Below are 24200 nucleotides of genomic sequence, written 5' to 3'. Positions count from 1 at the left end.
TCGGAATGAATCATGCTGCTTTGATAGACCTGTAAGGTTCATATTCACACACATCGCCTCCTTCACACAGCCACTCGCGCATATTTTTACCGTTTTGTCCCGTTCGATTTTTAATCAACCTTTGACCAGTGAAGAGAAGCGATATATATCGTGTTCGTTATCGCCGGCTTCTGACGTCTCATGCGGCAGCCACTTGAGACGGCGATGGACGACGGAGACAGACTTGCCACATGGAATCGAGAAGAAGGCCTTTCCGTGCTCTAATCGGTACGTGCAGTGGGGAGCGCAGCATCCTGTCATTGTCGCAACTTCGCAACACTGAGTCAGGGCGCTGCGCCGCGCAGATGTTCGCAAAAACGGACAGCAGAAGACACCACCACAACAACGACAAACAATCCGAACTCAGCTGGACCGTCTTGCGCTTCGCCGGACGCCTTGATTTGGCTTGATACAGCGGTGGTGGCGCGGCGATCGCCAGCACCCGCGCGGCCGTGAAGTTGGCTTTCCCTAAAACGGATGCTTTTTGCTCACGTGAGCGCGCTGGACGAATGGTGGCGCGAGCGGCGAGTTCTATCAGAGGCGCAACATGGTACCTAAAGGTAGCATATACAGTAACTCTACGCAAATGTAGAGTGCCTCGATGCGCGCGCCCCCGCTTAGAGTGGTGTCAGCTTTTGAAAGGGCAGGTGCCGTCTCTTCGGCCTTGGCGGCAGCGTGGCCGCCATTTTGAATCCCCCGTCCGGTCTCTTGTGCGTGGCGCGCGTGCGGTTTTTAGGTCGGCGCTCGTTTCCCTCCAGTTTCATGCGCTCGCTACCGTCACCATGGCCGGGTGTTGCGTGCCGCAGTGCACCGATCATTCCAGAAACGCTGGGAGCTGTATCGTTTTAGAAGATACGAGGTTTCTTTGGACAGTAAAAATCAAACGTGACAAGCGGCATCCGAAGAACACATTATGCACTTGCAGCGTAAGTTTCCGGCCGGTATTTCGAATGCACATGCAAGGGTAACTTCTGGCGGTGTTAACCCTGCGTAATAAATGGACACACTGAAATCAGCTACATGCTTAAAATGCTTTGGTTCACGTGTGCATGAATCCTGCATTTTTCTTCGCAAACATTCTTTACTGCACTTGGTTGGTCCTGTATCTGCCTTTGATTTTTGCTTTCGCTATTTTTGTGATTTGAAATGTATCATGGAATATTATGCGTGTTTGTCTGCAGATCAAATCCTTTTTTTTCCAAATAATAATTATTTGTGAGAATTTACGTCCCAAGAATCCCATATGATTATGAGAGGCGCCGTATATAGTGGAAGGCTCCAGAAATTTTGACCATCTTTGTTCTTTAACTTACACCTAAATCTAAGTACGCGGGCCTCTTTCATTTCACCTCCATCGAAATGGGACCGCTGCGGCCGGGATTCGATCCCGCAACCTTCGGGTCACCAGTCAAGCACCATAACCAAAACCACGGCGGGTTCTTGTTTTTTATATTCCTTTCCGTGTTTCAAGTACGCCTTCTGTGCTGGTCTGATGCCCATGTATGTGTGTGTGCAGTTAAATGTGTTTTATCCTTCCCTGTTTCTGTGTTTCAAGGTTACATTTTCCTCCTCTCTTAAATAATTACGCAGTTCCTGTTTTATTAATCATTTACGATCACTGTGAATCGACTAGTGGCAGTTGTGTTTTATTGTGTAATTTGCGTTTTATTTGTGTAATTGCTTGTCAGCGCAGCATTAACGCGCACAAATAAATGGTCTGTACACTGGATATTAACGCGCGCGCGCGCGCGCACACACACACACACAGACATTCAGTATTTTATTTCTTCGAGCAAGCATAATTTACTTATTTATTAATAATGTAAGCCCTAAAGGCTCATACAGGAATGCGCATACAAACAGTTCTCGCGAAGCGTCTATACAGAGAAGACGCATGAAAACAACAAGAAGACGGGGAAGCATTGTGTACAGTAGACACGCTATGTCAGTAAAAAAATACAATAAATAAAATCAAGTTGTACAATGAGTACGTCATGAAAAACCAGTTAATGAAATAAAAACTCACAGGGTCCCTTATGCGTTCGCTTAAGACGACTCGAAAGCGAAAGCCATCTTGTTTTTATTGCGCACCTAGCGCGGTTTTGCATTGCCTCCAAGATCGGAGGCACGTCACCTGGTTTTGCACTGCATCCGTGATCTGCCCACTTTTGACCAAGCTACGATGTCATGTGATAACGGCATCATATGACGTCACGCCAAAATTTGTGAAGCCATGATTACGTCATATGATGACGTCATCACGTGACGATGATATTTTGCATAGTTTCCTAAAATGACCTAGAGGGAACTCTGGCGCTGCGATCGTTCAGCCACCATGGGAATGATGGGTAGTACACGGATTTGCCTAGTCTTCGTGCTTGTGGGCTTCGAACGCACTTGTGGCTTTGTTTATTGCTATGTTTTGGTTTTCTTTCGGATAAAAGAATGGATCGTTGTGAACTTCGTGACCAGATTTGAATCGGTGAGCCTAAAGAAGTTAAAGTGGTGAAGTGAAACTGCTGATTTTTGCTGAACTTCGTTTTGCGACAAAGCGGATGCAGGCGACGTGGAGCCAAACGGAGCCAAAAGAACGAAGTTTAGACAAATCCGTGTACTACCCATGATTCCCATGCTGGCTGAAGCGCGATGCATTGCAGCTCCCATAGACACTAGCGCCAGAGTTCCCTCTAGTAAGTATTGTAGGAAACTCTATGATATTTTGCATCCCTCGTCTCCAACGTCGTGGTACGCTGACGCTATAGACGCGGACGCCGACGGTCAAATTTCGCGTTTGATTAGGCATTTAAGGCTTTCGCCTTAAAGGGGAACTCCGGTGCATTTTTGACCATATTGAGATAATGCTGTTTTCAAATAGTATTAGCAATCCTGTAAAAGCAAGGGTGGTTCATTTTGCTGAGAGACTCGTCAATAATTTTGAATAAGCAATAAACGATGAGTCGAAACCGAAACAGGGAGCTGAGCTGCGCCATGCTGGGTATTCGATGACGTCACGAAGGACGCTACACCCGCCACGGCTGACCAGGTTGTAAACATAGCACACGCGCTTCATCTATCACGCGAAAAGCAAGCTGGCGATGTCATACGACGCTGAATCAAGCTATGGCAACCGGTCTCAACTTACCAGTGACGAGTTAAGCGATGACTGCAGCTACTATATGAGCTCGGAAGCATCGTCTTTTGATTTCGACCCACAGGCGCGTGAAGCTGACGTGCCCCGCATCGATCTCCTCGTTGCTCAATATTGTGCGTGCTTACTGTAATACCCGATGTCAACGACGACTAACGCGCAGTGCAGCTAACAAAGCCGAACAACTTTGCTCGCGTCGTCGCCGCCTCGTGGCAGAAAGCGCGCGCTGCAACCGTAAGCTGGGCGAGGCGGGGTCGGAAAAGCGTAGGCACGTTACGTCACATACACAGGGTGGCCCGCGTTAACAGGCGTGATTCCGGAATTGGCTACCAATTTTAAAATTCGTTTTCTAAAAAACTACATGACTTACGGTTGTATAATTTGGCACATATCATCAGGGTGCTGAAGAGAACATATGCCGAAAGTTTAATTGAACTCGGTGAATATCGAAAAATCCCCGGAGTTCTCCTTTAAAGAATACGTCCGCCACGGTGGTATAGTGGTGACGGAGCTCGGCTGCTGACCCGAAAGTCATGGGTTCGATCCCGGCCGCGGCGGTCGCATTTAGGTGGAGGCAAAATGCTAGAGGCCCGTATACTGTGCGATGTCAGTGCAGGTTAAAGAACACCAGATATGGTCAAAATTCATGGAGCCCTCCACTACGGCGTCCCTCATAATCATATCATGGTTCTGGCAAGGAAAACCCCAAATATTATTATAAAAGAGACAAATAAACGACGCCCTGCATCCGCCGCACAGTGTAAAACAGTATTGGAAACACTCAATAAAATGTGCATGCAATTGGGCATGCGAGAAAACCTGCACATACAGAAAAATAAGGAAAAACGCACTCAAACTGCGCGCATGCAAAGTTTTACGGCATACTACTCAAGAACGTATTCATCGTTTTGATAAGGACTCAAGGTGCAACTCGAGTGCCGATACAGTAGCGGCTACAGATTGCGAGCAAGAAATGTCAGCAATAATGATAAAGAAGCTTTCGTTTCATTTTAACAGGATATTCACACCGTACTGCCCCTCGGCCCTTTATTGTGTGTACAATATGTACGATGCCATTTATAATAAACGAGTAAATTGTTTGCAAACTTAGCAAAATGAGCCACCTTAATCGCGCTTAGGTAGCTTCGCAACACTAAATTGTGTGTGTTCAGATACATATACTGCTGCTGCTGACATGTATACAAATACTTTAAACGATAATTATTTGTGTATATGCAAGGCAGAGCTTACGAGAAAATTAAGTAAGGCTATAGACTTTGTCGTTTCCGGCGTAAGGAAGAGGATTTGTTTTCAACAAAGCAGAGTGTACGTCTCCTCTAGGCTCTAGCGCATAACACATGCACAGGCCGTCAGCTTGCATGAATTACATGCTTCGTTAATAAACATTTAGGCAACAACAGCAATGAAAGCTGCCCAAGATTCAAAACAGAAAAGAAAAAAGAGAAAGCTCACTAGCGTGCACTTATTTCCGGACGTATCCGCGCACCGCAAGCGCTTTGTGTAGCGCGTTTCGCATGCTGCCGAGCTGCGGCGGGATTCGCAATGGCGGCCGTCGTAGCAGAAGACGCGCCTGTCCTCACCCTCAGCGGAGCGCGCGGGCATCAAGGCACCCTACGCAAATGGTCAATTGAAGGTGGGTTGTCCGCCCTTCCGTGAGGACTCTCGCCGTCGAGCAGTGTAGCAGTTAGTCTGCTCTTAGGCTGAGTTTCAAAGGTGTCAGGATGGGTATTAATGTTACCCTTCGTTACAACATCGAGAGTCGCAACAGTTACGTCGCTCTCGGGCATGACTTCGGGCGAGGTTAGTTGAGTAGTAATGTTACTCTTCTCACAGTCAACGGGGCGCGCGAAAGTGCTTCCGCCACAACGTTGCTCTTTGCTTTCCTGTAGCGAACGGTAATGTCGTATCGCTGCAGGAAAAGTGCCCATCGTGCAAGCCTGCCGCTCGGCTCCCCTAGGCGTCTAAGCCAAGCTAGTGCCATGTGATTAGTCTCGATAACAAATTGAACTCCATCAATATAGTAATCGAACTTTTTCAGGGCAAAAATGATTGCCAAACATTCCTTTTCCGTCACGGAATAGTGTTTCTCTGCGGGAGTGAAGGAGCTTGCAAAAGCTGCCGGCCGCAAGCCACCTTCGTGCTGTTGGAGCAAAACCGCTCCTAGGCCGAGGTCCCTGACGTCCGTTTGGATCACAAACTCTTTACTCAGATCCGCTAGCCTTAATTCAGTGGTTTCCGTGAGCGCTTTAACGAGGTTGCGCAGTGCCTCCTCTTGCTCGGGACCCCATCTCCACCGCGCACCTTTCCTCAACAGAAGTGTCAAGGGGGCTTGCAGTGCAGCGCAGTCTGGGATAAACTGACGATAAAAGTTCACCAGCCCCAGAAAGCGTCTCAGTCCGCCTATGTCTGTGGGTGATGGGTAGTTCAATAATGCCTGAACCTTGTCATCACACGGCAGAAGGCGACCGTTATCCAACGTGAAACCCAGTAGTGTTACTTGACGAAAGCCAGCAAAGAACGGGACACGAGAAAAGGCAGACACACACACCGCTGGCGTGTGTGTGTCTGCCTTTTCTCGTGTCCCGTTCTTTTGCTGGCTTTCGTCAAGTATCATGAACCAACTGGCCCAGATCTCAACTCTTCTCCAGTAGTGTTACTCGGGTCTCGGCAATCTGAGTCTTGGCCGGGTTTACCGTTATTCCCGCCGACCTCAGACGCTCCAGCACGTCCCTGAGATGGCGTAAGTGCTCATCAAAGGTTCGTGAGTATACCACGACATCGTCCAGGTAAGCAAGAGCGTAGTGCCACCTTGCATCACCTAAGACGCGGTCCATCAGGCGCTGGTAAGTCTCAGGCGCACCGACAAGACCGAATGGCATTCGGGTAAACTGGAAAAGAACCCTGTGACAAGTGAAGGCAGCCTTCTCTCGTCACGGGATCTACCTGCACCTGAAAGTATCCTCTGCTAGCATCGAGCGTGTGGCCAAACGGCGCGAGACACAGCACGCCAAGCCCGAACGCGGCCGACCACCCTCTGCTATCGCTGCAACCAGCCGGTGCATTTCGCCCGAGATTGTTAGCAACCCGCAAGCCGAGAGCACGCGCTTTCGGGAAACGAGCGGGGCCGCCGGTGAGCAACACTGCATGGCCGGCGGCAAACAAAGCGGTGCTGAGTGAGACACATGAACTCCTAGCCCCGCTGGCTTGTCGTACTGGACCACCCAACGACACGCCAGTGCAACTTATTGAGCTAACAGTCGCCCGGCGCAGGTTTTTTGCGCTGTTAGACACGGGAGCAAGCGCTTCACTCTTTGGCGGAGAAGTGTACGATCATCTCTGTCGGAAGGTTATCCGGCTTAGATCGAGTAATGTGACTTTCCGGCTCGCCAGCGGCTCGGCGCAAGCAAGCGCTGCCGCTCGGCTAGTGGTGCGGTGGGGAAACGGGTCAGGCGGCAACGCCTAGCTTACCTCCCCGGCCTGTCGGTTCCTGTCATTGTTCTTAGAGACTTCCTCTCCAAGACGGGCATTGTTTTGACGTCTGCAACGGAGGATATAGGGAGCGAGCATGTGGCACCCTGAAACCTTTCATTTCCTTTCAAAAAGCGTCAGCGACAATTACGTTCGATGATAATTCGGGCGCAGACCGTCCCAACAATAGCCCGAAAAGTCACTCGTACATGTTTCTGCCGGGTCGACAAACCGACCCGCGGAGAAAGAACGCGCCGGAGGGGAACGGCACAACCACCTGGCACACCTCTGGGAGGCCCGCAGAAGTCTAGTAAAGCGTTGGAAGCGCCAAAGACACAACAACAAACTGCGTCGCCGGATAGCCCATTTGGCAGAAGAAGCAAACGTCTATGCCAGAGAGCTCAATAACAACAACTGGCGAAATTTCTGCGACTCCCTACGAGGCACCCTTAGTACCAAAAAGACCTGGGCTATTCTTCGTTGCATGCTAGATCCAACCAGCACGCGCACGGAAACAATAACGTCATGAGGAAACTCATCGGAGAATACCCAGGTACGGAAGATGAGCTCATCCAACTACTTAAGGACACTTACACCGGAGAAGCACAGACACCCTCAACCTGCCCCAGAGACTATCACGGCCAAGAAAACGGAGATCTTGATGCCCCCATCACTTTCGCAGAACTCTATGCCGCTACTCAGACTTTCAAGAAGAACACGGCACCAGGCCCTGATCGGGTTACCAACGCAATGCTGAGAAACCTGAGTGATGCGACCATCCAACAGCTAACCGACTTCTTTAACGACATGGTATGGAAACCCAACGGTGGACTACCCTTCGATTGGAAAACGGCGAACATAATCTAATACCGAAGCCGGGTAAACCGCGTGAACTACAACAACTACGGCCCACATCGCTCACATCATGCCTGGCAAACTTTTCGAGCGAGTAGTCCTCAACAGATTAGAGACCTACATAGAGCAAAAAGATCTGCTTCCGTACAAATGTTCGGCTTCAGGAGAGGAGTATCGGCTCAAGACGTTTTCCTACTGCTGAAAGACGAAGTCCTGAACCCACCACAGGGAAGTCCAGACAGAATCTTGCTCGCACTCGACATTCAAAAGCATTTGACACTATCTCGCACTCCACCATTCTTGAAGGGCTCGAAGACGTCGGGTGTGGAGACAGAATATATAGCTACGTGCAAGACTTCTTGAGCAACCGCAGCGCCTGCGTTGGAATCGGTACGACACGCTCACTCCCGTACGACCTACCGGGACGAGGCACCCCTCAAGGCTCGATACTATCACCGCTACTATTTAATATCGGCCTACGCAAACTAGCACTACAACTGGAGAAACATCATGATCTAGGATGCGCCATATACGCGGATGACATAACGCTCTGGGCCACTCGAGGCTCGTACGGCGACCGGCAGGACACCCTCCAAAGGGCCATTGACATGGTCCAGGCCTTTGCGAAAGAAGCAGGCATGAAATGCGCCCCTTCCAAGTCGGCCTACCTACACGTCAGACCCAAGCACACTCAGGTGAATAGAGCCCGGCCCTACAACTATTTCTCGATGGCGAACCCTCAAGAGGACACCAAATATTCGGGTTCTCGGGATGCACGTACAAGAACGGGGAGCGTCTGCATCGCCCTCTCCAAACTCAAGCGCACGGTACGCAGCATCTCCGCACTCGTCAACAGAATCGCGCTTGGCAAAGAGGGAATGACGGAGGCGGACACCTTGCGATTGGTGCAAGCCTTCGTCATTAGTCGCATAACTTACGCGCTACCCTTTCAAGCCACGCGCCGCACCGAGACTGACCAGTGGACAAACTGATCCGAATCGCCTGCAAGGCGGCGCTCGGCCTTCCAGAGAGCACCAGCACGGAGCGCCTATGGAGCTAGGGATGCACAACACCTACGAAGAACTCGCCGCAGCCACGATCATCGCTCAGCGAGAGCGACTCAACGCGACGCCCCAGGGACGTTGTGTGTTGAGACGCCTACACTACCCCCTGGCGCCGCAGTTTTGCGGGGACGAGACTGAAATGCTACCACACGCACTGCGAACACGGCTACATGTAGACCCCATTCCGCGCAACATGCACCCTACATACCACGCAAACGAAGACGAGCTAGGGCGACAGCTCTGCGAGGAGGCAAGACGACCCAGACACGTTTTTGCGGACGCAAGTCTGTACCCGCGCCAGCCACACCGAGCCCCGCTTTCGCTGCGGTCGCGATAAACAGGGAGCGCACGGTCGCGGCTGCATCTGTACGCACCTCATCCATTGCAACGGCGGAAGCCGCGGCTGTCGCCCTGGCCATACGAGCCGCCGAAGCCAAGGAACAATCGGCATATATACTTACAGACTCACAGGACGCATGCCGCCTATACCTGCGGGGAGTCTTGCCAGCCAGTGTCCTACGCATCCTGGGACCGACCCTCACACAGGACCACGAATAATCTGGTGCCCAGCACATGCCGGAGTGGACGGCAACGAACGGTGGACCGCCTGGCTCGAGGTATGACAGGCCGAGCCGCGGAGCACTCCGCCCCAACGAACGCCCCCACACCCGGCACGCCTCGAGAAATTCTGGAGTTCCAGAGATTCGGACGAAGATCCAAGGCTCCTCCCCATCCCAAGCTCAAAAGGGGCCAGGCGAGAGATTGGCGCCGACTACAGACGAACACTTTCCTCACTTGCAAAGACTACACAAGATGTACCCCGACAGACACGAAGATAAATGCCCTTGGTGTGAAGACACACCAACACTCCGCCACATCACATACGAATGCCAGATGCGCCCTGCAGGCGCCGTCTCGCCGCTAGTCAAAGACTCACTAACAAACTGGTCGTGGGAGGCGCGACTCTCCGATCTGGACTTGGGAAGCCAGCTAGCAACCCTCGGCCAGGCCCGGCGAGCCGCAGAAGCCAGTGGGCCCTGGAATAGGGGCTCCACCATCTGCACCAGCACTACCTGTGCGCATTAATAAGTTGTTGTTCTTCTTCTTCCCCTCGCGCGCGTCCCCCGTCCCCCACTGCGGAGGCACTGTGCACTGCAGAGCGGGGTGAAAGGGACCACCCGCTGCTCAATCGCTCAAGATGTTTGACGGTGGAAGAGAAAGCTCGCCTCTCGCGTCTGATTGAATATGATGCCTATTCACAGAATAGCCTGGCTGCACTGCGCTAGTTAGGCACAAAATTGAGACAGGCGATGCTTCTCCTTGGAAATGCAAGCCTCGGCCGGGGAGTTTGGATAAGAGGAAAGCATTAGACAGCGCTCTGGACGAACTGCTCGATACAGGGTTGTCGAAAGGTCAGAGAGCCCGTGGGGTTTTCCGTGGTGCTGGTACTAAAAAGTGGGACGACCGCCTTTGGTTGACTACCGTCGCCTGAACACGCAAGGATGCATATCCGCTTCCTAGCATTCCTCATCGTGTCTAATGTTGGCTGAGCGAAGTACTTCACTATATTATAAAATTTTTACACCTTTAAGGGTGTATTTTTTGTCCCATGGGCAACACTCTTTTAGTGTTTAGAAACACCCTAAACATAGGGTGTTAGAAACACCCCTTAAAAACGTAGGGTGTAAGGACAGATTACACCCTACTTTAATAGGTGTTTATGACCCCCCTAAACTATGGGTGTTACAATAAGTGACAACACCCATTCGAGTGGGGTGTAATACACAAAAACAACCCTTGAAAGGGGTGGCTGTAAAAGGGGGAAGCACACATGCTACTTTCCCAGCCACCCCTTGGGGCATTAGACATCAGCGTGATATGATCCCTTCAGGTGCACCTGAGAAAAATTCTCCTGTTAAGGAGATGATTCAGAAATGCGCAATACCTTGATAAAATGGATTGATAAAAAGTTTCAAAAACTGCAACAGTGCCCATCCAGTGTGGCTGTATATAGTACTTTCTTAGCGCTGCAACCCAACAGCTGTAGCTGATTACACGAGCAGATCTCTCATACAACTCATGCGACACGATAAGGACTCGAATGACGCTTTGCTCAGCAGGCCTCCATTTTCTCTTTTTTGGGAAAGCACATCAGTGAAGTAAAAGACTGTGGACATTGCTGCACTGATGAAACTTTTCCCACCTACTCAAAAGCAATGGATTGCGGCTCTAACAAAAACAGGTGAGCAATCTGACTATGGCATGCATGTTACAGCTCATACTGAATGCCATAATATGCAGGAAATACATGTAATAGGGATGGTTTGATCACAACCGCACTGCAGAAACATGACCTGCATCACAGCAGTAGAATGAAATTTTACATAGGCGGGCTCAGACAAACTTTAAGGATTATCCCTTTCCAAGCAAAAACAGAATCATTGGTAATTGAATGAAATGAGTATTTATTTGTTTTAAAAGAAATCGTTGCAAAACTAAAAGATTGCCATAAAACTAACCTAAATTCCAAAACAATAGTCGATACACTGATTTTACTGACAAGTACTGGCAGTTTTGTTATGCTAAAATTTCAACAGCAAATGATCTAAGTTACTATACATGCTGCAAAAAAGTCACAAAGCACTGAGTCAAAAAGGCCTGTGAGAACATGCTGAAAATCCGCAGGAACAAAATGACTCATAACATGTCACAAGAAACTGGAGCAAAAAATAAGTTGAAATGAAGTGCCAGTATCACTACAGTAATCTTTTCTGTATATTCAAAAACAAATAACTACACATTACATGATGAAAAGATTACTTTTAGTATAAACTCGATTTTGTCACATGTGTCACATGTACCACATGCGATAAAATTGAATTTATACTAACAGTAATATTTTCATCATGCAATGAGTAGTTATTTGTTTTCAATATATGTTTTTGGATTTTGTCCCTGCGGAAGCTAAGGCCTATTTTGTAGCTTTTTTGAAAACGTTCAACAGCTTAACAACTGGTGTTCTTGGTGAGGTCGACCGCTGACCGAGTAGCAGCCATTCCATGGTCACAAGAACGTTCAAAGGTCTTCCGGGCGTACTCTACGTTCAGGAGCCAATGTGCTGACATCAGTACAAGTACCCCTTCTTCACCGTTCGACACACGGAACATGAGTTCTTTGTCTGCATGGAGCGAAAGGTTCCTTGCATATGGAAGATCAGCCCCATCGTACAAAATACAGGGTGTTATTGGAACGCTGCCTCCCTACACGATAAAAAACAGCAAATTATTGTCTGGAAAGCACTACACAAACTTCACTGACTTGTTTCTGTACATAAGTTTCTGTACCATGTATAATTCAAATATAAAGGATCATAACATGCCCAATAGAAAACTAGGTAAAATTAATAGCTTTACTACAAGTAACTAGCTTGTTTGGGACAAGTACAATTTGACAAATATAATCAGCATTTTTAAAGAAAAAGAAGCATTTTCCGTCGCATGAAAGATTCGTGTATGGCGATAAAAAGCATGATAAAATAAAGCTATGCACAGTGACCTGCCTTCTTCAAAGCTGCAACTTTCAGTCTTGAAGAAGGGCAGCCTTGAAAATGAGAAGTCCGCTTGTCAGAGCATTAGCTCCAGCGACACCTCAGGTTTCAAGCAATTATCTCTTAAAACTTCCATCTTCCACTAAACTTCTACCCGTTCATAGTAATTACACACGAGTAAACCATTCCACAGTCTATGAACATGAAAAGTGTAGAATGCAACATAATCACTAAGGTACAGCTGAAAAAAGCACTTCATAGAAATAAAGCTTGTCAACAAAGTTGTTCGCCTGTTTTTGATGCATGGGCACAGTCTTTAGCATAAGTCTATACAGCTTGGAACGTCAACATATGGTGTTAACATGCAAGCTACCCTGTGAACATCAGTGATTGGGTCATTAGGCGTTTCGTGAAAAGATGTTACACATGTCAAAACGCAGAGATCCATTTTTACTCGCCACACCATCAAATCTAAAAATGGTCATGCAACATCCTAGCAGTGAAGTATTTTTTACACAGGTACGCGCGAAGCAGTTATAAATGAAGTATAAAATTACATCAAGCATGATTAGCGCTGTAGCGCATAACAAAACATGAGCACAGCACGTTTTTAAGTTATGCCTACTGTGAAAATTACCTCTATTATTTTGAGGTTAGATTAGTTAATTTGATGTATGCATTTGATCATGCAAAGTATTCAGTTAGGTATGCACAACAGTTTAATATGCCTCCAGTATTAAAACTGGCCTAATAATTTACTTACTTCTTGTACAAATAGACAGTTCATAGCTGCTGGCTCTCTGAGATAATGTGCCAAAACCTCAAGCGCTGCCACAGTCCACATATCTGAAAAAAAAGAGCGACAAGTAAAACACTGAAGAGCGGTGAGACGCAGCTCTGCGCAGTCCGACATTAGAGGGACAATTATGGGCAGTCCAATGCGCCTGCGAAGCGGCGAAAAGGCTAAGTCTTTTGGTCCCAACGTGGGAGCGGCCCGCTTCGGGCTAGGAAACTAGCACGACCTACTAGACCTCAATAAAGTTCTTTCATCCATCCATCATTCTAGTGCCCCAAAAGAAGGCCACAGTAACGCTCAATAACTGCCTCAGATAATTAATTGGGTCACTGATTACCTTTCCTAGGATTATTGCGATAAGGATATAGTGTGTTTCCTCTTTACTGCTATAAGACGCCGATACCAGCCACCTCTGTTACCTGCCTCCTGTTACTACCGATAAAATCTAACTGCACAACTGAAATGGCAAAAGACAAAAGAAAGTGTTTCTGTTGGAAGCTAGTTAACTCAAGTCTCATGAATTCTTTGGATCAAGATTAGACCAAGACACTCGATTAGCGCAGCTAACATAAGCCCCACAAAATCATGGTGAATGAATAGACTTAATTCTGCACAATATGAGCATCCATGCTGTTGCAACATTTTCTACCACAATGAAGCCCACACATAACAGTTATTCTAACAAGGTGATTTTATAGCTCGAGAAATGATTTAATGAATTCATTGACACCATTTTCTTCAAGTAAGACTTGTTTTCTGGTCACATTCTTGAGTTATCATCTTATAGGTTTAAATCCTAGAGTTAAAGCTATCATACAGCATAGCCTGTGCAATGTGGCCCTGGCTTCGCACTTAATATTTTTGCGTTGTATACGTACGGCGAGTTAGAAGCCTTCCAGCGTCCATGTCAGATGTGTCCAACAGCAATCGCAAGATCCTTTCCTTGCATTTCAGGAGCATTTTCTGTGCCAAGTCGACAATTCTGTCAATTCTGGCGCGTACCTTTGCTCTCATGTCTGTATCCTTCACAAGTGTCTCAAGGTCATTGATAAACTGAAATAAAGATCACAATGTAGTGACGCTGAGTTTTACTAGTATCAGGTGAAACAGGAAAAATTGAAAGAAGCCCCGATATCATTTGTTGTTATCTTTTAATTGTGGGACTTTTTCTAGCAGCATAGGGTGAGATGCATGAAAGCACGAGACCCTATAGATACTAGAGTGCTATTATGTCAATGCTGTAAATTATTTTCAATTTTCTTCCTTTCAAAAATATAAATAAGGGTAGCGGCTTATTGCCATAATGTACATTTCATAAAAAGAATAGCCTTACTCGACAGGAGTCCTGGTAAGGATACTTTTGCTTCACTTCTGCGACACTCATTTGTGCCAAGCCTGCAAGCCGCCTTTGTGCTGTCAATGCCATCCTTGCCTCTATTTCCTTCTCATTCGGCAATGGTTTTTTTGTTTCGGTGAGAAGCCACGCTTCATGTGAGCTGAGGCTACTTTCATCTTCACCGAATTGCCCAGCAGCATCGATGCTCTGCAAGAATGAATGCAATGCACATTACCCATGCTCTTTTTCACCAATAGTTACTCCTGGAAAAATTTTCATTTACTTATTTATGAAACACTGAGGACAAGAAGTCTAAGCAGGGTGAGCATTACATACATGATACACACTAAGAAAGAGAACAAAAACAAAGTTGAAACACTGTTTTTACACAATTTGTTTCTATGGAAGTTATGCAAGAACATATTTACACAACTGGAATGGTATCCGATGACTGGAATTGCAAAAACGCTTTGGTTAGTTAATTGTAGACAGAAGTAATGTTTTGTACACGTCATCAAATTAAAGTAAGTATATTTGCTTCACACTTTACTGAAGCAGAACTCAATCGACTAAGCCGTATATGTCAACACATTCTATCAGGCTCTCTTCTACGACAAAAATAAAACAAACATCTCAAAAACTAGTGAAATGCGATTGAGAAAGACTGCATATTTTCCCACTGAAGTGCATGTTCTTTCGGACAACTACTCTATCATGCTGTAATAAATACACAGCGCTCTTAAAAGATTACTCTGCTCTATTCTACCCTACAATTCTTTCGCCACCTTAGACTGCCATCCAGATGTTAGTATGCTCTAGAGAGTGTAAAAAGCAGCAGTTGGCAATTCACCGATTAATTACCGATTAACCGATTACCGATTAACAATACAGTATACCAAAACGCGTCTTTATCACTACTACATCTAAAGTATTTGTACCAGCTGATAGTTTGAACTAAATCGTTATGGAAACAAGGATCCATTTCAGTTAGGGACAGCAATGCAAGATATCAACCCACATTCAGCCCACAGGTAATGCCTGAACTGTCAAGCAGAAGTTTGAAAATATTATGGTTCAAACTATTTTCTGACTAATCTGGATGGAAATATTTGGCAAGAAATGACCTCATAGCAAGTTACATTCTCAGTTGTACTATATGGCACCAGTAAGATGCCTAGAGCATAGATAGTTTACATATATATTTGACAAGGAATCGTGAACTTTTCATATCTACAAGGGTATACATAGAGCGATGTTCAGCCTTGTCAATGCATGGTGATAATTGTTCAACACAGAAGCAATAAAGGAAAAAGAAAGGGTGACAGAACATGTGCACTAATTTCATTTCCACAGAAGTTTATAGTGACCATGCACAGATGCACTGCAACAAGACTCGATGTGCAGACATATGTCTCTTTCCTCTATTTTTGATACAAAATACAAAAACAGTAATGAACTAATTACACACTCAGTACATTACTTACCAGTTGTTGCAGCTTTTCTTATCGTATTTTTTCATATCTATTAATAAAATTTTTCTATTCTGAAAGAAGGATTCACACTCCCAAGCTCTACAACTCAGTAAAAGAGCATTTCAATCTAGTAAAGAACGAAAACAATGGATGGCTGGTGTTACATTTTACAGCGTGTAATTGTCAGCCCTTCTTAAGAATAGAAAGGTTTTATAACTAAACTAAAAGAGATGAACTAACGAGATCAATAATATAAGCGGCAAAAATGGGCAAGCAGGTAAACGGATGTGCATGCGCTAGGCTCTTGTCTTTAACAGATAGAGAATGACATTCGTGAAAGTGAAGAAGAGCGAGTTATAAGTCTTTTGTGTATCTTTAAAAATGATATATATCTCAGCCCATGGCATTTTGGTGCAGCGTGTGAGCAGAACCTGTGTATAAATTTGTTCCTTGGGTGCAATAAACTATGTTGTTGAAAATTAGTACACATCTTTCTTTGTTAATCTTTGTGCTGTTTCTGTACTAAATGTTAATTACTTTATTATCCTACGCATAGAGCCCAAAGGGCGCATGCTTTATGGGAAACACCATCTTACAATCTTCGCCTTCTTGTTCCTTCGGAGTTTGCCATCCAATTCCCTTGTGGATGTCTTCTTTGTGGCAAACTTCTGTCTATTCTCCTTTAGGGGCTCATCTCCTGTCACATGCCTTCTTGCAATCTTGAATTTGTTTCCGAGCGCTATCTTCCACGAGTCCTGATAATGTTAGGTAGAAAACAGAAACTTTACTAGGTCTTTGTAATTAATGTTCACTACCTAAGGCTAAGAGAACTAAGTCACCTTGTTTACTTATATGGCCTACAGTATCCTACATGTCAGCAATGTAAATTTAACTTGGGCAGTTTACTTGTCTTACATTCCTACATTAACTACTTATGTCTTATGCCTTACATTAACAGTAGTGTTTAAAGACCCATAAGTGCATGGCACACATAAGAGAAACAGAAACCTCAGAAACTCTATGCTGATGAACTGGCTTTGTAATGTTTGCTAAATACCAAAATAGTGTATACTGTAGATTAACATGTAGGAATCGCAAAATTTTAAGAAGTCTTACATTTCCAGTCCCTATCACATCTGCCAGGTTTAGATACATTTAAGAGTGATTCTCTTACGGTTCAGTACGTTCGATGCCCGAAGCTTCCTGAAGATCAAGAGAGCTGCTCTCTTCAGGCCCCTATAACAAGCGAGAGCACACTGTGTAGGATGCGCAATACTTTTTTCAAGTAAGTGTCGTAAGGTACACGAAAGAAAAAAATGCAGCTGTCATGATTTGCACAAAAGTGAAAACTTTGATTACCTGCTCTTCAGCATTCTCAACGTCACATGTCGATGATGACGAGCCATCCAGAGGTGGGCGACTGAAAGGCAGCCAATTTAATCTTTGCCATGTGTGGTATATCGTCACCAGGGCCAAGGTCCACGTACTCATCAAGGTTCATGTCCATAACCTATGTAAAAACATTTCTTAATTTTGCTTCCAGCTTTGTCACAAAATCAGTGCGTCAGCGCACACACTCGTTAGTGCAGAATGCCGTTTGGCACAATCAGCAGAATATATACGAGAAGAGAAACATCACAAAGTATCAGGGCGCGAACACTTGAAACTTTCGAATGACCAATCAAATGGTGCTCTATTCAACGTTTTGATGTCAACCCGTGCTAGGGCCGTAACAGGGGGGGGGGGGGGGAGCAACCGGCGCGAGCGCACGAAAGGAGGCTGTATGGTTGTGTGCCTGTCCGGAAAGCAAAACGAGTAATAATCCTTCGTCTTATCGCCAACGAGACGGAGTTAGTTTTTCCGAGTCCCCAAAACATGAAACGCAACCATGGCGGCATCGTTCGTGTAATTTAGCACCGTACGGAAACAGGTGTAATCGCGCCCCGGCGAGCAACAAACGAGAGAGTAACAAGCGGTCACCCTTTTAAAAAGATTAGAAAGCACACAGTCGGCTCGAGAAGCGATAACCACCCGAAGAACTCATCTAAAAGCACCGCGCGCGCGCTCGAAAGCGCAGGCGGCAGCCGGCGTGCCGCTGTAGAAAAAGAAATATATTAAGAAAAACAAAGAAACATCGGCGCATGAAAAAAATTCTACGTACTTCCGCAGTGTACATGCCAAGAAAAAAAAATGATCGGAAACGGTGCGCATTTTGAACATACAGGCAATGACGTGCCTCCGCTGACGTAAAATATAAGCAAAAAAAATCAAAGCATATCCACGGAGTGAATGATGATGAGTGGGCGAAGCTGCGGAGGTTCATCGGTAAACCGTGAATCTTCCGTGAATTCTGCCCAGTACATCATCACCGACGTGAGATCGGGCGCGTTTATACTAAAGGTTCGATGAGTTATGACGACTTGCAGCTCACTTTAATTTTACATGTACGCTGTGAATTTTCATTGTTTAGAAAACCATTGCTTTAGAAAACATCTGGCGTCTTTCGTTAAGCAGCTGGCGTCTTTTCGTTTTGCTTTAGAAACATCTGGCGTTCTTTCGTTTTGCTTTTACAAAACATCTGGCGTCTTTCGTTGGTTTATTTCATCAATCAACGGCGTCTTGAACAAAATTTTTATTGTTTAATCACGCACAGGAGAAATCTCACCAGGCACTACCTTGGAGGTAAAGAATGGCTGCTAATGGGAATGAGAGACAGAAGAAGTCGGCTTTTAGCTAACGCTGCGAATTTTTTATTGTTCAACAACGCACAGGAAAAATCTCCCACCGGCACCACCTTGGAGGTCAAAGCGTAAGACTGGTTACGCACTACGACTACGACTACGAGGGACGAACGGGTGCCGCCTTAAGGAGCTTCGCCCCTAAAAAATCACAGCATATCCACGGAGTGAATGATGATGAGTGGGCGAAGCTGCGGAGGTTCATCGGTAAACCGTGAATCTTCCGTGAATTCTGCCCAGTACATCATCACCGACGTGAGATCGGGCGCGTTTATACTAAAGGTTCGATGAGAGTTATGACGACTTGCAGCTCACTTTAATTTTACATGTACGCTGTGAATTTTCATTGTTTAGAAAACCATTGCTTTAGAAAACATCTGACGTATCTCGTTAAGCAGCTGGCGTCTTTTCGTTTTGCTTTAAAAACATCTGGCGTCTTTTCGTTTTGCTTTTAGAAAACATCTGGCGTCTTTCGTTGGTGGTTTATTTCATCAATCAACGGCGTTTTGAACAAAATTTTTATTGTTTAATCACGCACAGGAGAAATCTCACCAGGCACTACCTTGGAGGTAAACAATGGCTGCTAATGGGAATGAGAGACAGAAGAAGTCGGCTTTTAGTTGACGCGCACGCTGCGAATTTTTTATTGTTCAACAACGCACAGAAGAAATCTCCCACCGGCACCACCTTGGAGGTCAAGATCTGGTACTAGCGTTAAGACTGGTTACGCACTACGACGGGGACGAACGGGTGCCGCTTTAAGGAGCTTCGCCCCTAAAACTACGTACTGCCTTTCTTCGAAGCGCGAATTGAACTAAGTACGTTGTGGCAATTAGAAACTAAGCGCATGCTAGCGACACAATCACCTAGTTTATCCCTGAAATCCCGCACAGCAATGCCAAGGAGTGCATCATCTTTCACACAAACACTTTACGGTTCACTCAGGAACTGAACACGAAAACACTCACGTACCTGAAAATCTAGACGTAGACAGCGCGACGAGGTTTCCCATGATGGGGCACACCGCAATGGCTTGTTTAAGGTCCTCAAATGTGCCAATGCTCAGGGTGTACGGCCTCTTCATGTGAAGGTGAGGCTCGTCGACCAAACATTTCACGTGTGACATTCTTCTCGCTATTTGAAGGCAAAGACCGCAGTGGCAACAGGCAACCCGCGCGATTCTTTTACCGAAAACGTGTCAGCGTATGCCGCACGTGTATCCGAACATCCGCGCGGTGCAATCAGCGACGCCTAGCCCCGGCAACACGAAGCTCTGCACATGCGCAGTTGATACTTATTGCCGTGAACTGTCAAGTGTATGGAGAGAGTCTGGTGAATCGGCGAAGCAGTGACGTCACGTCTTGGTGATGACGCCGGAGATATCATGGCGCTTCTGACGGCTGCGCTGAGTTAAAATGTTGCGAAAAATGACCCTGTTACCTCGCCCATCTTTGTCCCTCCCGCTCTCTGCAGACGCGCCGTAGGGATCATCTGGCGGATCGCGTGGCGCACGCTCCACGCCTCCGTTTAAATAGAGTAGCGTGCTTTGCGGGAGCTCGCGCAACTGCGTGGGACGCAGGTGTTGTCGCGTGTTGCCTTACAAGACGCGCAGAGGGCCCGTCGATGACGCGCACAAAGAATTATGCCGTAGTGGGCACATAACTGTGCGTATTCTATAGGATAATTTTAAATGACCCGACCACGCTGTTGCGTTCTACTCTTCAATGCGAAGCTCAAGCGTCCTCCAAATTTTGGAGAGTATGAACTGAATTAGGGGCGCGATAATATTAAAATGATCGAAATGCTGAATTTTATAGTTGCATAAGGAGATTTCCAGGCAACAACGTTCTATGGAGAGCGCGGCGATTTTTGTGCTATGAGAGCTTGTTCAGTTCGCGTGTGTTTAGCCTGTACAGAAGTCCGCCTGCGCGCCTAATATTGTGTAGCAGGTGCACAAACACGCTGCTGAGGCCTTCCGCCATCTCATTTCTGAAGAGGTCATGCTCATAGGCGTGCGCAATGTATGGGGCAGACTTTTCGCACTTCTTTCTTAGGTAACTAGAAAAGATGGCCGCCCCTAACTCTGCGGGGGGGGGGGGGGGAGAGGCGTCAGAAGGGCGCACCCCCCCCCTACTGTGCTCACGCCGTTGTTGGAACGGAACGAAAAACAATTAAAAAAACGATATTTTTCACCGGAACGAAGACGTAAGCGAAACGTTATCTATTGTTTCGTTCGGGAGCGAAACTGACATATTTTTTATCGGTTTTCAGTTCACAGGAAAATATGGCTATCTGGAACAACCGAAGTCATGTAAAGTGAACAGTAACGCATATCTCGGGGTATAGTGTGAGTGCGTATCTGAGGCAGGAATTCTAAAGATACTGAAATTTTGCGAGAAATGATAAGTGTGACAACGAGAGCTGTTTGTGTTAACGCATGTAAGCTGTCGTGTGCCAGTCACGTTCTAGCGCGGAGAAGTCATTCTCGACGCTGAAGTTTGCTCGATTATGCCACAGTCGTTCGTATTTTTTGTCATTGTATACCCACTGCAGCTTAGCAGTGAGGGCATTTGTACGTGTGCATGATGTACAAGCTCATATTTTCTTCATGATAATTCATGTTGACCCAACTTAAGAGCATAGCCTGCCCAAAATTGTCGTACATTTGCATATCAATTCGTTTACACCCTTCCGGAGAGGGTGTAAACGGGGTGTTGCAAGGGTGTTTTCTTTACGAACACCCCAATTCTAGAAATAAGGGTGTAGTAAGGGTGTTCACAAGGGTGCTTTCAACGCATACACCCGTTTTACACCCTTTAGGGTGTAAATTTTTTTACTGTGTTTACGAGTGCTCGTCACTGAAGGCAACTACACCATTTCCCTGTGGACGGATGCGAATGTTGTCTCCGTTCCACGCGCATCGCGGCTTAAGTGCCTGCGGCGCTGGGGGTGGTGGTCGGTACACACGTGAGGCGAGTATGTCCGCCTGTATGCGTTTTGCCTCCAAGGCCAGCTCGTCCAAATCCCTGAACTTGCCGCCTCTCAAATATGCCGCGAACGTGGGGTGCGCGTGTCGCGTGACTCGCTCCACCTTCTCGCAATTTAGAGCAGAGGGGTCAGCAAAACGATAGAGCTCGTCCATCGCCCTCACGTACTCGAGCAAGGATTCGTCCCCGGATGCTGAGTACGCCGCTCTAGCTCGCGCTGCACGCGACGCTGGTAATCAGCGGGTAGGAATTTGTCGCGAAACCTCGCTCGGAATTCAGACAGCGTGCTTGACCGGTGGCCGGTAAGTCGGAACCACAGGGCAGCCTGCTCAGTCAGTGACACCGGAACGACTCGTTCTAGCATCTCGCCATCGGACAACCCCGTTGCCTGCTGGTAAGCCAGCATGCGGTCGAGGTAACCATTGGCGCTGACCGTGTCATGATACCCGCTGTAGGTGGGTAAGTCCACCTTTACGCTTGGTCTCGCAGCTGTGCTGGGGCCTCAGCAGAGTGTTCTGCACGACACCCGTCAAAGCCTCAATCAGGCGCAAGGCATCCCTTAACACCTGCGGAGACTCGCTCTGGCCAGTAAGGTCTGGCGCAGGAGCTGAATGCGTTGAGCCGGTATGCCGCTGTGGCTCCCTGCTCTCCGCACGCTCGGACAAAGGGCTAGGCGTAATGTGCCTCGCGCCTTCGAGCGGACAATCTAACGGAGGGAGGGCCTCATGTGTAGTGCCACCCTCATCGAAGCAAATCAGATCCCCTTGGCTAATGTTCGCCGCAGGGTCCGACTGTGCGGTAGCAGTTACCGCCGCTTCGAATTGTTGCCTGTTGGCAGCCACCCTTCACAGCGTGAACAGCGGCTGTAAGTCAGCCTCGTCTGCTGCCATGGTTGTTCGTGTAGTGGCAGTCACTCACACAAACTACTCGTCCTGTTTAACGACTGGCCCCACGTTGGGCGCCAAAATAGGGGTTACTTTCTAACGAAGAGATCCGCGCGTGCGAAACTGTCCCGTCTTTGGATCACACCGCGCACTAGAGGAGTGCAGTTACTCGCTACTAGCGCTACGCAGCAGCCCTAACAGTCAGAACTGGACCCCCTATCCCGCGGTTCGCGTTGAGTCGCGACCGCGGCGGGTCTCAGGCCAGTGGTAACAGAGACGAGTTCTTTGCCTGACACAGTTTATTGTGCTAAAAGCGCCACCAACGCAACAAAAATACAGATAAAACGAAGCGGCGGAGAAGTTCCGCACGACGACGTGAAAACAACAACAAAATGGGGAGCACACGAGATTTAGAGCGATAATGCTCGACTCACCTCTCGTGGCTTCGCAGTCCGGCCATGAGGCAGTAAGTCACCTCACAATAGACCGGCTGTTGCGCAGGGGGTGATGGCGGCTGGGTGGCTCCCGACTCGATCATGCTGTGGTCGTCACCGCTGCCCAAGTCGAAAGACAAGGCGGTCCCCAAGAAGGCCGCGCGCGTTCCTTGGAGTCTGGAGAGGAGTCTCTCCAGAAATGGGCAAGAAGGGAAAACGGGGCATCTAGACTTCGGCCAGGGAGCAGGGCGCGAAGGGCTGCGGGAGTGGCCCAATGCCCTCTCCCACGCAACCCCCCTCGCCACTGCGCGCGCAAACGTAGCGCGAAGCCCAGGTGCCGCCGCGTTGAAGAAAATGGGTTGCGTGTGCAACCCCACAACGCGTGGGGCTGTTCTTGGTCTAGATAAGACGGCAGCAGCTAAAATTGTAGTGGTAGTTATAAAAATTACGCTGAAAACCCTCATTCACTTAGAAATTCCGATGCTTGGAAGTTAAGCGCAATGTAGACAGCTCAAATACAGACCGAACATCGATTCTTAGCTAATCACTGAACAACGCACGCGGGCCAATGCATACAGATGACCGTATGCATATCCACCTAAGTAGTCTGCAAATGAGATGCACGAACGTCGACTGGAAGAATGATAAATGTTTGAGTTTGCCACTAGTACCATTAGAAAGTTGCCGCGCAGTTACCGCGAGCAACTGCGCGATGGACTGCCCTGTTTCACATGCGAGCGACCGAGCGGCGGGGCCCGCAGCGATCGAGCGGCAGCAGGACGCTCGGACGCGGCTTCGTTTCACATGCACCGCTTTTGCGCGGCGCGCGCCTCTGCGATGCGCAGTGATGGTTGTGGGAAGCGCCCGTTATCCGCGGGTTTCCTTTCTCCGGGCTCGCTTGTTTTGGTGCGCTTGGGTTGCAAGTTTCACGAGCCTTCTACTTCGGTGATCGATTTTCACGCGCCTAAACCTTGAATGATGAAAATGTGCAGTGTATCAGAGTGCAATTAAACAACTCCAGTAGTCACGTTTATTTCTGTTCCAGCTTTCTTTTTTACCACGCAAGTCATGTTGCACGCCCATACACTAGGCCATGGAAAAGCAAAAGAAAGAATTTGTTTTGGGGGTTTTAAGCTTTCACAGGGCTTTCGGTGGCTTTTGCTCTCGAATGCCGCAAGGCGTTGGTGCGCCGTATGGGCCGGCAACCGGATGCAAGCGCCCCGTCGACGACATTGTGGTTTGTGAAGGAGCTCGTCTCTTTTTTTTTTTGCCTATTGACATTCTGCAGTAAAGAGGCGGCGGCATTTGTCGTCTTCGGGGTATGTGACCACTAAAAAAAAAAAGAAAAAGAAAACAGTAAACTATTCGAACGTGCTGCACCAGAGTAGTAAAAAAAAAAACTGAAACATCT

Source organism: Rhipicephalus sanguineus, unplaced genomic scaffold, assembly GCF_013339695.2.
Source record: "Rhipicephalus sanguineus isolate Rsan-2018 unplaced genomic scaffold, BIME_Rsan_1.4 Seq560, whole genome shotgun sequence".
NCBI classification, from domain to species: domain Eukaryota; kingdom Metazoa; phylum Arthropoda; class Arachnida; order Ixodida; family Ixodidae; genus Rhipicephalus; species Rhipicephalus sanguineus.
This window is presented reverse-complemented; position numbering follows the sequence as displayed.